Source organism: Myxocyprinus asiaticus, chromosome 34 (assembly GCF_019703515.2).
Source record: "Myxocyprinus asiaticus isolate MX2 ecotype Aquarium Trade chromosome 34, UBuf_Myxa_2, whole genome shotgun sequence".
Lineage (NCBI taxonomy): Eukaryota > Metazoa > Chordata > Actinopteri > Cypriniformes > Catostomidae > Myxocyprinus > Myxocyprinus asiaticus.
Window position 1 is genome coordinate 17,323,208 of NC_059377.1, and position 16,192 is coordinate 17,339,399.

Genomic DNA, 16,192 nt, shown 5'->3' on the forward strand with positions numbered 1-16,192 from the left:
TTTTTCAAAATGTATAATTTAATAAAATATAACAACAATAAAGTGTTATCATTTTATTCGTCACAAAGTTTAAAGAAGCTACTTTTTTATCTTTGCATGTTGTAACAAACATTCAGAAAAGCTCAGTGTCTTTTTTCATCTACTAGATTTTGTTGCACAGTGAACTAATGAATTACTTTATAAACTGCACTGAACCAAAAGACATTTGATTTTACATATCAAATGACCATAATCCACTATTCCCTCATTGCTTTCTTTTTGTTTTGTTTTGTTTTGTTCTGTTTTGTTTAACACCCAATGGTCTTTAAATGTACAGGTAAGAGCTGTATCAAATAGAATAGAAACATTTTATGCAGTAAATTAATTTGATGAGAACAAGATTAAATAAAGACAAATAAAGGTGTTCCTGTGCACTGACAGGTGAAAGTGTACACTGGCACCAATAGGTAAATTAAAAAAAATAAGAGATGTTGTTTTTACCAATCTAATAATTTGTTATCTATGGTCTCTTTGTTCCTTTTTTTTTATACAGTACCCCCATTTGTCCCTCCCTCCTGGTTATGTGATGCATTTCCAGTTGTTTTTAAATGATCCCATTTTCTTACATTAAGTAATTTACAGTACTCCAGAATTTGTTTGTTTGTAAACCTGCCTTTTATAACAGACAGCATGATTTATAACTGGGTTTGCACTCTCATCGGAATGGTGTTGGTTTATTTCACTTCATGTGATATTTGTTCAGTGACCATTGTAAAGAAAATAATTTTGAAATAAACTACATAACATTCAAACATAAAAATGTGCCCTGTGTGTGCGCTATCTGTTTAGTTAATTTTGAGGTAGCCTATTATCATTTACAATGAATTATTGTTGCAAATACTTAAAATTGTTTCAACTGTCAGTGGTATCATGTATATCAAAGACGCATCTGTATGTCATACTTTTTTTTATATGTATATTTTTATTGAAGTAGCCAATTGATTAAGCAACAAAACAAACATTAGCAATATATCCACATGGTTCCAAATTAAAGAGTAAATCATAGAAATGTAGTCCAGAAATAAAATACTTTATAATAACAATATACATTATTGATAATTATACATTTTAAAGGGACAAGACTAAAACAAGATACAAGAGACTTTCAAATAAAACGTTATCAATATAGTTTAATAATGTGATTTTTTTTAATTATTATTTATATATATATATTTTAAATTGATTATCAGTTTTTAAGATTCCTTCAGGAGATCCATTTCTGTTAAGAGTAGGTGGAATGTTGACAATGTATTTATTTATTTATTTATTTATTTATTTTTGTGTGTGTGTGTGTGTGTGTGTGGATATAATATTTGCTATTGTATGCACTATATTAAAGTTTATCACATACTCTATCCTCTTAATCGTATTTGTATAGGAACATATTTTAAATTTCAAGGACAACTTTTTATTAATCTTCCTTAGATCAAATAAGTAGGAACTAACATGAACCAAAATTCTAAGGACAGAATACACTTAGGAAATAAATGAATTAAATCTTCCTAATTTTCACCACAAAATGTGCATTTATCATCAATATCCATATATTCCAATAAAACTGCATTACAAGGATTTTTGTGATTGGCTACCTGTCGTCATTCCGTTCGATTCTTAAAAGAGCGGTTATTATGACATCACAAAAAGGAATTCCAACTCAGAGGTGAACCTGCAATGCACGATTTATCGAATTTCTGTGGGTGTGAAGTCGTGGATTTTAACTGCGCATTGTTAATCGTATTATTGATTGTTTTCTTGTTTCTTGAGTTCTAGTTTGATGTTTATTCTTCAAAATGTTTGGCTGTTGTCCAAAACGTCTGAGTTTTACTTGGTGCAAGGTAAACCACAACAAATTAAGCAAATACCTCAAAATATGATTTTTATACACATTTGTTGTTCTGCAAATTCCAAAGGATATATATTTCCCTATCTTTAATTTTCTTAAGTAAAATGTTTTGCCCTCTTTATTGTAACAAATGTATAACATTTGACATAAAATCTTGTTTATTTCAACCCCCAGAAAAATAAAATTGTGCCAGTACAGGACAACATTGAGGAGAGGTAGGTCTGGCAAAATATCTGAAATATTGCTGAAATGTTGTCTAGAATGTTCTTATTGTAAAATAACAGTGTTAAATCTTAATACCCAAATTATAAAATTTACATATGAGTCTTAGACTTTTTTTTTAAGAGTTTAGATTACTTTTATATTAGGGTTAAGCATAATTTCACACATTTATCTTAAAGATGTGTTTCATAGTCATCTCATTTGCCAAATTAGTCTAATAACTGCAACCTGTATTTACACAATGACTTTAAACCCCTTGCAACATTTTGCTACATTCAAAATGTATGACTTAACTTGTCTGTGTTTGTTTGTCTACAACAGTGGTTATGCAGTCACACAATGTGTATCAATGTGTAAGAGCTTAGGGGTGTGACGATGTGTGCATGTTTTTAGTTGTATTTGGGTACTTTCTGACATTCACAGGCAGAGGGTGACTCCCGCGACTCAAAAGTCATTTGGGGAGAAGGTGAGAAGCTTCTTGAGAAGGTCTTCAAGGAAAGTGGCAACTGTGGCAGAACCCGAAACCTTCAATAATAAGAAGGTCACGTCCATTGATATGACCCCTCATCTAGCACCACCAGCCCCTCTTTCTGACCACACTGGAGAGGGGTCAGTCTCATCCTCTCCTGTCCTGTGAGTTTGAAGCAGTATAATTATCCCAAAATTGGAAATGTCAGGCCTAAATATCAGAATGACAGCCAATCCAAAGGATGTGTGAAAATACTGAAAAAAAAATTAAAGTGTTTAAAGTGTACAATGTGTTATAGAGCTCATGTGAGGATGTGGGCATATTTTAACTGTATTCGAGTACGTATGTTCATCAGCTTCTTTTAAAAATGTAAAGGCAGATGGAGACTCCTGCGATGAAAAAGTCGCTTATGGAGAAGCTGAGACACTTCTGGAAGGCTTCGAGTAAACAGGTCGAATTGCCAACTGTGGCAAAACCTGAGTCCTCGAATACTGAGGAGGTCCCTACCATCAATACGTCCCCTCCTCCAGCGTCACCAGTCCCTCTGTCTGACATAAGCGTAGATTGTTTGGTCTCGTCCTCAGCTGACATGTGAGTTTGAAGCATTGTTATTATTCTGAAATTGTGAATTCTTTAAATTGAGTTGCACTGGGGTATGCACAATGCATATATATAGCATATATAAGGTGCACTCAGTAGTTTTTGCATCATTAAAAAAGTTTAACATGAATTGTAATTTTGCAATATACAGTACTGTGCAAAAGTCTTAGGCACATAAGATGTTTCACAAAAGCATTTGTCTTAAGATGGTTATTTATATTTTCAGCTTTAGCGTGTCAATAGGAAATATAAATGTTAGACTCCCAAACATTACTTTTGCAATAGAAAAGATTAGAATAGAAGAACAGGGAGCCCTGCAACAGATATCATGGCCCCCACAAATCCCCCCACTGAACATCGTGTCAGTCTGAGATTACATGAAGAGACAGAATTGAGACAGCCGAAATAGATAGAAGAACTGTGGCAAATTCTCCAAGAAGCTTGGAACATCCTATCTGCCAACAACCAAGAAAAACTGTGTCCAGGTGTACCTAGGAGAACTGGTGCTGTTTTAAAGGCAAAGGTAGTCACACCGAATATTAATTTAGATTTTTTTTATGTTTACTGGACTTTGTATGACATTAAGTGATAAATTAAAACTATTTATGTCATTATTTTTGAAGACTTCCTCACTATGCAACATTTTTCACAAGTGCCTAAAACTTTTGCTCAGTACTGTACGTAGGAAATCATGAGCACTCACATTAAAATGAAGACTCCAGTCATATCCATAACCTTGTAAAAGCTGTTTTATTCTACATGGAGAGGGTCCGCACATGGGGGCTGCCATGTTAGTGTCAGTCCAAGATGACACAAAGACAAAAGTTACTGAGTGCACCTTTAAAATATATAAATCGTAATTTAACTTAATTTAAACATCTGTTATGGCTTTTAATAAACTATCAGAGAGTTTAAGAGAAGTATTTAGATGAGTATTTCAGAGAGTATTAGTGTGTTCAACATTTTGATATATTGATATACATTGTAGTCATTGAGTATGCACACCATGCACACCAATATGCCAATAACTACCAAAAAAATCAGAAAATCTAAATATGCATGAAAATGCATATTCACACATGACAAAATCACATGACACTTGAATCATTGGGTTATTCTCAGCTTTTGACATCAAAACATAAAGACTGTTTTTTCCAATATGACCAAGTGCATGTGCACAACACTTGAGCACATTGGAAAAAGCAGTAAGAATTGTGATAAAGGTGTTTAAATGAACAAAACAGCGTAAGGGCAAAAATGTATTTGTGCCGATTAGTTTTGCTTAAACCATTTATGACCTTACCCTAATAAAGGAAACTTGTTTAAGGCGTTTACATGACCTTCCACATTGCTGGCTTATTAAGCATACTGCAATCATTGTAAGATTGTGCATGAAAAAATGCTATAGATTGCAGTATGCAGTGGCATAATGTGCATCAATGTGTAGGAGAGCTTGAGGTTTGAGGATGTGAGCATGTTTTACAGTAGCTGTGTACTTCCAGTACATTTATCAGCTTCTTTTGGACATTTACAGTCTGAGGGTAGCTCCCGTGACTCCCGTGAAGTCACTTGTGGAGAAGGTGGCTGAACCTGGACCTTTGAATACTGAGGGAGTCAATACCATCATTGCGGCCCCTCATCCAGAGCTGCTGAACAGAGGGTGGGAGAACATGATAAGTGTCATCATTTTGCCAGACATATTGATGATGTATAAAGTGCCGCAAATATGAACTGTGTTTTATTGAGAGTTTGTATTGCAGATTGCCTAACCTGGGCCGGACCTGTTACGTGAACTCTGTCATGCAGTGTCTGTTCACACTAGAGCAGTTCTGCCAGCAGCTGTCAGATAATTTAAAGTATGGCCACACATCAGCAGTATTTGTCAGGTAATGAGAGAGAATGTGTTTACTTGCATGTATGCATAGTTAATAGGGCTGGGTGATATATATCGAACATTCATAATTATTTTGCTGGTGATATAAAATTAAGCAACATTGTGAATATTGCTATGATTTTAATGGTTTTTTATTTGAACATTAAGTTTCCCAAAGACTGTGTGATTAGGCTATTTTAATGATCCTTCCTTGTCTTTGTTAGAGTTGGTAAGTGATTCATTTCTGTGAATCAGTTCAAAATGTCCTTTTCAATAAATAGATACATAACTCACGTCACCACTTTAAAATGTTCATTGAAGTCTCTTCAAACTCTCTAAGTGATTCATTTGTATAAGTGATTTATTTGTATAAGTGTTTCAAGGTATAATTTGTGTTGCTATATCACCAACCCCCTGTAGTTCACCAGAAAAAGAAAGTTGTATGGTGGTTTGACTCAAAGGGTTTAATATGAAAAAGCCAAAAAAAAAAAAAAAAACCTCAGCAGATCTTTTTTGAGCAATATCTGTGTGTTTAATAATCTTTAGTAATATCTTTTTAGGCACTTTGTAAAGCTGTGGTCCCTGAGACACAGCCCTGCCTGGATCAAGAAGGCTGTAGTACTGAAACAAATGGTACAAGTGGCATCCACCATCAATCCTGATTTCAGGACTGACCTTCAAAACGTATGAACATGACACACGATACATTTTGACAATGTATTGCAGCACTTTTACATGAATTGTACAAGTTTCAATATGTTTGTACAGGATGCCCACGAGTTCTTGATTGGATGCTGCCTTTCACAATTTGCTGCCCTGAACACTTCAGGCCATGTGGCCTGTTTATGCCCTGTTCAGGAGCACATGGAATTTCATCTCACCACGGTTATTACATGCCAGAGGTAAGTAACACACACACATCTCTTAGGGCATGTACCAAACTGTGTGTGTAGTTTCTCAAGTCATTTTTGTATAGTGTTTTGTATGTAGTCTCACAACACACATTGTTTCAAAGCAGCTTTATAAAAAATCATGCCTTAATTTCTTAAATGTCTAAAGCTCCCAGTATACAGCTACAGTATATAGAACATCATGCCTTAATGTCTTTTAGCCTATAAGGCATGTTTCTCTCTGTTTATTTACCAGCTGTAGTAACCAGGTGTGTATGGTAGAGTCATACAATCACCTCACTCTTCATATTGCTCCTGGAGGAACAGTCGCTGATGGACTCCTACAGTTCATCAAAGTCAGTATATTTGTTTGCTAGTTCTTAGCATATTTTTATTATATGTAATATCACATTACTCACTTATTTTCACATACAGTATGGCACATTTAAGCTGTGAAGTAATGCAACAGATGTAACTTGTTAATGTAAACATTCTAAGTACTTGAAACATCCATTTATGTCCTCTATCCACATATGTGTGTTTCAGGAGACAGAATTGGAAAGGAAGTGTGAGTGTGAATGTGAGCTTGCCTCAAGGAGGATGAAAATGAACACACCTCCCAGGTAAAAATCCCACAGCATTCAAATCGAACAAGACTCAACATCTCTTTCCCCTTCTGTCACTCACTTGATGTTGTGTTGATGAAGTGACACGAGGTCGCTCTTGGGAGCCCCAAACACCTCAAATCTTTGAGAAAAGGCCAATGAGAATTGGCGAGTGGAATTTGCATACCACTCCCCCAGACATACGGGTATAAAAGGAGCTGACTCGCAACCACTCATTCAGATTTTTTCTTCGGAGCCAAGCAGTAGTGTGTCAGCGAGCTGAATTCCACTGCCAGTCCATTCACCTCAGAAAGAAGCGTATGCTGTTGGATATATGGCACATTTCAGCGGCTTTCTCTCCTTCTGCACGCTTAGTGCAGACTACGCCCCTGGGCGCTTTGACAGCGCTACTGAGAGAGTATATATTTCTGCAAAGAGTATATTTTCCTCTATCAGAGCAACACATTGACGTGAACGTCTTTTTAAAGACGTCTTTTTAAAGATGCCTTTCCGTCTTTGTGTGATTCCTGGATGCGGTCGTTATCTCTCCGCCTCCGACGACCACGGGCGCTGCCTCGTGTGTCTGGGCCGCGCTCACACTGAGGCAGCGTTCGTGGATGGTGCAAGAACATGACCATGGCAACATTGCTGTCGCGGCTTTCCTTCCTCCAAGGGAAAACCACTCTAGCTGCCCCCCGTGCTGTGCCTTCTACCTACGGGTACGAGGCCGGCCCGGCTGGCGCTGGAGGCGATTTGGAGATTTCAATGGATGCGGTTCGCCGGGTAATTCCCCGCGGACCTCCCGTTCTCCAGCACGCTCGTCTGCCCCCATCGAGTTCCGAGATGAGACCAGCTCGCCTCACGACCAGCTTAACATCTCTTTCGGGGCTCGCGAGCAGGATGAGTCCTCGATCGCTGCGTCGGAGAGTGCACTGACGATGTCGGGTGCCAAGGACTTGACTGGGCAGCCACCTTTGGGTCTGCCCACCCAGTCTGAGGCCGACGCAGAGCTGACCGCCATGCTTGCCCGGGCCGCCACGAGTTTCGGGTTGGACTGGAACCCTCCACCCTCCCCTGAGCCCTCGCGGCTAGATTACAGGTTCCTGGGCACATCGCGTGGCTATCACACCACTCTGCCGCCACTTATTCAGCCCTTGGACAGACCTTGCATTTCTGCGGGCAGGAGTCCCCCTACAGCAAGTGTCCAGACGCGTCATGGTCACCACAGATGCCTACAAGTTGGGCTGGGGCACCGTGTGCAGATGGCACGCAGCCGCTGGCTCCTGGACAGGACCACAGCTGTGTTGGCACATCAACTGCCTCGAGTTGCTGGCTGTACTGCTCACCATGCGGAGGCTATTGCCGTTGATCCGGGGCAAGAATGTGTTGGTCCGATCGGACAACACAGCAACAGTAGCATATATAAATCGCCAAGGCAGCCTACGAACTTGTCGCATGTCGCAGCTCGCCCGCCATCTCCTCCTCTGGAGTCAGCAGTGGCTGAGATCGCTGTGGGCCACTCATATCCCGGGCAGCCTCAACACCGCAGCGGACGTGCTGTCACGGCAGGCGACGCTCAGTGGAGAGTGGAGACTCCACCCCCAGGTGGTCCAGCTGATTTGGAGTCGATTCGGCAAAGCATAGGTAGACCTGTTCGCTTCCCAGGAATCCTCCCACTGCCCACTCTGGTATTCCCTGACGGGAGCCCCCCTCAGGACAGACACGCTGGCACACAGCTGGCCACGGGGGCTGCACAAATACACGTTCCCTCCAGTGAGCCTGTGCAAGGTCAGGGAGGATGAGGAACAGGTCACCCTCGTGGCTCCGTACTGGCCCACTCAGACTTGGTTCTCAAATCTCACGCTCCTCGTGACAGCCCCTCCCTGGAAGATTCCCCTGAGGAAGGACCTCCTCACTCAGGGACGGGGCACAATCTGGCACCCACGCCCAGACCTCTGGAACCTCCACGTCTGGCCCTTGGATGGGACGCGTAAGACCTAAGTGGCCTGCCACCAGCAGTGGTAGACATGATCACTCAGGCCAGGGCTCCCTCTATGAGGCAGCTTTATGCCTTGAAGTGGCGTTTGTTCGAGTGTTGGTGTTCTTCCCGAGGTGAAGACCCCCAGAGATGCGCAGTCGGGTTAATGCTTTCCTTCCTGCAGGAGAGGCTGGAGGGGTGGCTGTCCCCCTCCACCCTGAATGTGTATGTGGCCGCTATAGCAGCACACCACGACGAAGTGGACGTTAAGTCCTTAGGGAAACATGACCTGATCATCAGGTTCCTGAGAGGTGCCCAGAGGCTGAATCCTCTTAGGCCACGCCTCTTTCCCTCATGGGATCTCTCTGTGGTCCTCCTGTGCCTTCGGAGAGCCCTGTTTGAGCCGCTAGAGTCAGTTGAGCTGAAATCCCTCTCTTTGAAGACAGCCCTCCTCATTGCGCTCACCTCCATCAAGAGGGTTGGGGACCTGCAGGCGTTCTCTGTCAGCGATACCTGCCTGGAGTTTGGTCTGGTAGACTCTCAAGTGGTCCTGAGACCCCTGTCGTTGCTGTGTCTGGTGCGTGCTTTGCGCATCTACTTGGATCACATGCAGAGCTTTAGACACTCTGAGCAGCTCTTTGTCTGCTTTGGCAGACAGCGGAAATGGAACGCTGTCTCCAAACAGAGGCTTGCCCACTGCTTCGTGGATGCCATCGCTCTGGCATACCAGGCTCAGGCCGTGCCTGCCCCTTTGGGAATACAAGCACACACTACAAGGAGTTTGGCATCCTCTTGGGCACTGGCCAATGGCACCTCTCTAACAGACATCTGCAGAGCAGCGGGCTGGGCAACACCCAATACCTTTGCGAGATTTTAAAATATCCGGGTTGAGCCGGTTTCGTCCCGTGTTTTGTCAGGTACGAACAGGTAATTTTGGTAATACGGAACAGCTGGCCGGGTGTATTGCTTGCGTATAGCGCCTTTCCTCTCCGTGAGGCGAAGACATGCACTTCTTCTCCCATGCGAGTTCATGAACCGTGAACCCTGGATGTCCTTCCTCCCTAGTCCTGTGGCTCGTGAATTTGGTGGAGGAATTCGCAGCCGGACCCACTATGGGTACTAATATGCCCTGTACTGGGATAGGTGCTCCACAGGTGCCGGTTACTCTGGTAACCCCCTATGATGTATTTTCCGTGGTACAATCTCCATGTCGGCAGTCTCCCTTGGGCACAGCCCTCTCTGCCACCAGTCGCTGTGTTTGTAGAGCTCCTCCCCTTCCACGCAGGACCTACCACCGCACCTCTTCCATGTGTGGCTGGTGAGCCCACATGACGTATTGCCACATGTTACCTCCCCCTCAGGCAGGATGTGGTCTCCACAGGGTCTTTTCTTCCTGAAAGTATAGGAAAGGAAAAGAACACCTTCCCCGTCGCATGTAATAGCGTTAGATGGCCCCAGCTGAATCTAATAATTAATCTAATAATCTTAATTAATCTAATACTCTATGGAGAGAAAACATAGAGAGAAAAGGCCACGGCCGGCGTGGCCTGCTCCCATGCTTGTTACGTCGCTTCCCCCCCTCTGGGATGTGGGGAACTACATGACGTCTTGTGGGGCGTTGGGGGAGGTTATGTTTGGACTGATGCACCTGCTATTACGCATGCAGCAGCTTGCTTGCACCTGCATCGGTAGTTCACGTAACATGGTCCAGCTGTTGTGGCGTTTTTCTATAGGGACCCCTAGTGTCACTACATCAACACAATGCTGAGTGAGTGACAGAAGGGGAATGTCTCGGTTACTGTTGTAACCTCCGTTCCCTGATGGAAGGAACGAGACGTTGTGTCCCTCTTGCCACAATGCTGTACTATCTGCTGAAATGGCCGGGACCTTGTCTCGGCTCCTCAGCACAAAACCTGAATGAGTGGTTGCGAGCCAGCTCCTTTTATGTATGTCCAGGGGAGTGGCATGCAAATTCCACTCGCCAATCCTCATTGGCCTTTTCTCAAAGATTAGAGGTGTTTGGGGCTCCCAAGAGTGACCCCTAGTGTCACTACATCGACACAACATCTCGTTCCCTCCATCAGGGAATGGAGGTTACAACAGTAACTGAGACGTTTTTATGCCCTCCTTATGCTTTAATGACAGCATGCACTCATGCATGCAAAACATTGTACAAACCATGTTACCCACCATGATTTGAAAATATTCCAAAGAGCATCTTGGAAGGAAATCTGACCTTTCGTACAAAGAAGTTTACATGGTCAATCTCATACATTTTATTTGTTACCTAGAAATAGTGCAGAATCTTAAATTTTACTTATATATTTTATGTTATAACATTTCCTTGAATATTTATTTTCAAAATCCTAAAACTTTCTGTCAAGTTTTAAATCAAATTTTGAATCCTAGATATTCAGTGAGTATTCAAGACATTTGAATGGCACTGTATGTCAAGAAATTTCAACTAAACACTAGGAAATGTCAGCATCTTAATTTTATGTCTTTTTGTTTGTTGTTGTTTTGTTTGTTTTTCGGTCACGTTTAGAGTGTTAATACTTAATTTGTGCCGATTCACCGACACCTTGGAGAAACGCCATGATCCAGTGATCATTCTTCCTCGACTGGAGCTCAGCCATAACCAATGGTGTGATTACATATCAGCCACCTCTCAGCTATTCTAGGAATATTTTTGAAACATGTCACATGCTGTGTTGATACTGTATGTTCCAAGCACACTTAAGACTATAACAATTGCCTCTCTTTCTAATGTATCTTTGTTAAAATCTTCTTGGTGATGTGATCTTCCAGGTGTGCTGCGGGCCGCAGTACAGAAACAGGCTCTTCACCGGAAGGGTGCACTAGCAAATTTTCTGAAGGTACAGCATTTTCACAGACAACACAGGTTAAAAATCAACAGACAATCTTTAATAACATTTTTAATGGTTATTTGTAATTATTGCAGAAAAAATGTATATTAATAAGATAAGATTTTAAGGATGTTGGCAGACTGATGATGATTTGATTTCTCAAAATCCTTGGTTCTAATCCAGACGAGAGCAGTGCACAGGAGACTAGGGCCAACCCTGAAGAGATGGTGAGGACCAGAGACAGAAACAGAGAGGCAGTGAGAGACAAATATAGCAATCACAGTATATAATACATGCTTAAAATAGTGAGGGAATAAGCATAGAAAAATGGAAGGGAGAGAGAGTTAAATGAACAGTTCACCCAAAAATTAAAATTCTCATTTACTCACCCTCATGCCATCCCATATATCTATCTTTCTTCTGCAGAACATGAACAAATATTTTTTTGGAAGAATATCTTAGATCTGTAGGTCTATACAGTGCAAGTGAATGGTAACCAAAACTTTGACGCTCCAAAAAACACATTAAGACAGAATAAACATAATCCATATGCAGGGTTGGGAGGGTTACTTTTAAAATGTATTCCACTACAGATTACAGAATACATGCTGTAAAATGTTATTTGTAATGTATTTCGTTAGATTACTCAAGGTCAGTAAAGTATTCTAAATACTTTGGATTACTTCTTCAGCACTGGTAGATTTTTTCACTTGTTTTGATTATAAAAACCCTGCCAGTACAGTAAGACAAAATACACCTGTTAAAAATGCATTCTCTGAAAAACCTAAATATCTTATGCAGTGTTGTTTCTAAAACAAAATAAATCAAACTGATCTTGTTTTAAGGATTTTTTGATATTTTTACAGGAAAACAATACAAAAATGATTATCAAGAATATGATTTTTGCCCTAATATCAAAGGTCTTACTAGAAAAAAAGAAATGATCCAACATGAATTTTCTTGATAATAAAATATGATCGTGCCTGGTAACATGTGCATGTAAAATGGCTAGAAATAGCATTTTAGCTTAGCGTAAAGCTGACAATTTACACAAGGTTTATTTCTATTTCTTCTGCTCCAAACTTACTTCAAACTTACTTCTCTGTCTGCTCGTATGAATGTAACACATCATAAGAAAGTGTTTTACCGCTGTTCAAATGCACTTTGGATGGCATCATTTATATGTATATATTTTTCCATCTGAAAGGACTAAATATTAAATGAAACAAATGACAATAAAATGCAAAGTAATCTCTTCAGTAATCAAAATACTTTTTGAATGTAACTGTATTCTAATTACCAATGATTTAAATTGTAACTGTAGTGGAATACAGTTACTCATATTTTGTATTTTAAATACGTAATCCCGTTACATGTATTTCCTTACTCCCCAACCCTGTCCATATGACTCCAGTGATTTAATCCATGTCTTCTTAAGCAATCTAATTAATTAAAAGAACAGACCAAGATATTACTAATTTTTCACTGGATAACTTTTATGCCGCCTTTATGTACTTTTTGGAGCTTAAAAGTTTTGGTCACCATTTACTTGCATTGTGTGGACCAACAGAGCTGAATTTTTTTTTTTTTCTAAAAATCTTCGTTCGTATTCTGCAGAAGAAAGAAAGTCACACACATCTGGGATGTCATGAGGGTGAGTAAATAATGAGAGAATTTTTATTTTCTGTTAACTATTCCTTTAAATAAATGCTTAATGCTTTGAAAACTCTGTTTTCTTGTGTGATAGGAGGAGGAAACTGCCAGCTACACTCTGGTAGCAGTCCTTAATCACCTCGGCTCCAGCTGGGAGTTTGGTTTGTTTTCAGAGATTACAATTATCATTGACTTTGGTCAAGTATTCACAAGAAGAACCTTTTCAGAGCTTTTGTATGACATTTGATCTTTCTGTACAATTTCCCCCCATGAATCAGTCAGAACTATTGTGAATCTTGGCTTCTTTAAAAAAAAATTTTAAAAAAAGAAAGAAAAAAAAATATGGAACACGAGTCTATGAATGTGTAGGTTCTACTGGTTGTTTAGATCAGTGTTACAATCAGAAATAATTAATAATTATTTCTTTAGTTATTAATTAATATTTAAATTAAATAATAGAATCTAACTCATTAAAACCTCACACGGCGCACCATTAAATGTAGTGCGCCACGTTCACGAGCGGGTTTGGTTATTAGCAATAATTAATAATTATCTAAGATAATTATTAATTATTAAAATCAATAGAACACTGATGAGAATCAATGTTAGCTTTTTTAATCCTTTAAATCAACAATTATCAAAGATAATCATTAATTATTAACATCAATGAAACATTGATTAAAATTAACACTAGCTTATTGATCCTTCAGATTCAACAATCATCAAAGATAATTACCAATTATCAAAAATCAATAGAATATTAATAAGGATTAATATCACCGGGGCACCACCCTGGAATCAGGGACTAATAACCAGATAGTATAACAGTCTCAATATTAGATCGTTCTCTTAGGAAAATCGACATCTGAAATATATCGACCTTCGAAAAGAAACAATGAAGGCTTGAATTCGCGCACTGACATCCCCTGTCAGCATTTAACACAGGTGTAAGTGCAAAACAAACCAAAACACTTCTCTTTGAAATATAACAAAGTTTATTTATGCAGTAATATCAATTAATAATCATACAATACAGTCAATAAACTTCCGGCTTACAACTACAAACTAACAGTGACATGATTAGATATGGTAACCAAAATAATCCTATAACACATGAGAGGAAGGTGTGTGTGTGTGTGAGAGAGAGAGAGAGAGAATGTGTGTGTGTGTGTGTAAGGAGGGATGCGCACAAAATGGCGGACGTGACTCTCGTGGAGAGTACGTCATGTGAGATTTCCGGCCAGAGAATATGGGCGGAGAGAAGCCGGTCAATGGCGTCTGCCCGTTTACCACGTGTCTCCGCTTGTACGATAACTTAGGGACAAAGCTCATCTTTATCACAAAGTTATCTACTAGCCAAAAGTGTGTGCGAGAATGTTTGTAAGGGGTCACGTGTGTGTGTGTGTGTGTGTGTGGTTAGTACGAGAGAGAGAGAGAAAAGTGGCGGCACCAAAGCCGGTTTTGCGATTGTGGGAGAGAAAGCAACTGTTAGTTTATCACTCAGAGATGCGGTGGATGGCTCATAAACCGTCCCGCGGTCTTTGGTTCTTTAATGGATAAACTCAGTCTGCCGGTCTCACCCGCGATGGCGGAAATACACAACAGTCCAATGTGGTTGGACTACAACACAGCAGATCTCATTTGTGATAACAGTACATTACAGTAATACCTTGAGTATTACTAGCAGCAATGAGCGAACTCGGCGGTCCGTAACTGTACAAGCAATAACCTTGATACACAAGAATAACACACTATAATATTCTATCTCTGCCCAGACGTAAACCTCTTACTTGAATCGTATGAGGACACAGACGAATGTGTGTTCATCCGTCCTTTAACTCCGACTCGGTTCTTCGAGGCTCGGGTGATGATGGGAGGCCATTTCCTCATTCTGTCGGCAGGCGGTACAGCTGCTGATTCTCAGCAGGCTGGCGGAGAAATCAGCGACATCAACTTGATTGAAGAGGGAAGAGAAATCTTTTTTCTCTTCACTTCTGCAGGCAAACAGATGAAGATGAGGATTGCTCGGCGATCTCCTTCGGATCCGTTAGTGTGTTCGGTGGAACACAGAGTAATCTCAACTCGTCCAGCGAGATGGAGATTGTATGGCCACAGTTTCAAGTCGTACGTTACTTCCTTGTGCCACGAGGCTACACCTGAGAGCAGCAATGAGCTGCATCTACGCACGGCGAGCAAAGTTGCTGGAAGCAAATCCCGGAAGCATCTCAGAGGTATTTCTACTTCTGATGATGTCATGGTTGTGGGCCGTTCTGTCGTGTACCTCATCCAATAGGAGTTGAGAGTTTGATCCTTTAGTGAGTAAGGCTTCATGGGATTTGTAATCTGTTTTGGACTCCCTTTGTTTGATTTTGGCGCAATTTTTATTGGTAAGATTTATGACGGAGTGTGTGGGCCTCAGTCAGGTTTTACGACTGAGTTAGGCCTGCCTTTGTCTTCTGTCTGACTACATGAGGCCCAACAAATGACTGCAAGTGTAACATGTCTTCATTGAGCCTCTTTTTTGACTTACCTTATTGTGTGTCTTTCTCTCTTCAGGGCATTACATGTCAGACTGCTGGAGCCTGAAGGACTCAAGATGGCTGACAATCAGTGATCTACATGTCAGCATTACAACACAAGAAAGAGTTTTAAAAGACAGGCAGAAGTCTGCTTACCTTCTGTTTTATCAGAGAGTATAAAACTGAGTGCTCCTCTGGACCCAAGTGTCCTCCAATTTGCACTGCATCAGAGGATCCCTCCAAAACTCTCCTGGATCTCTCTCTCTCTCTGGCCTCCCTGCAGTATGCTGCCTCTGCCAGCTCTACCACCTCCAATATGACTCAGGGTTTGTGGGTCCTTGAGTCTCACTCTTCTTTGTGTCCCGTGACGAAAAGAGTTAGAATTTCCACCACCACTCTCGGCCACTTCTCCAACTCATTACAGCGGCTCCGTCTTTCTCTTGCCAGGCTGCTGAAAGTTGTAGGTCACAGGTCCCATCTATCCTCCCTGCAATGCAGCTAAAGTTTAGTTGTCCTTCAATTCATGTTGCTCTAGTGAACCACTCCAAAACTGCTGGACATCTCTTCCCAGCCTCCCTGCCATACACTGCCTCATCCTGCTCAATCACCTCCACCAACTGACTCAGGGTTTGTG

The 16,192-nt window shown here is 40.9% G+C and overlaps 1 protein-coding gene across 1 annotated transcript in view; it reads left to right on the top strand.

The window, feature by feature from the left end:
* The window catches only part of LOC127425738 (ataxin-1-like), a 391,578-nt gene that overhangs the window by 327,059 nt on the left and 48,327 nt on the right, over window positions 1-16,192 (top strand). The gene's annotated exons all lie outside the window — the stretch shown is intronic.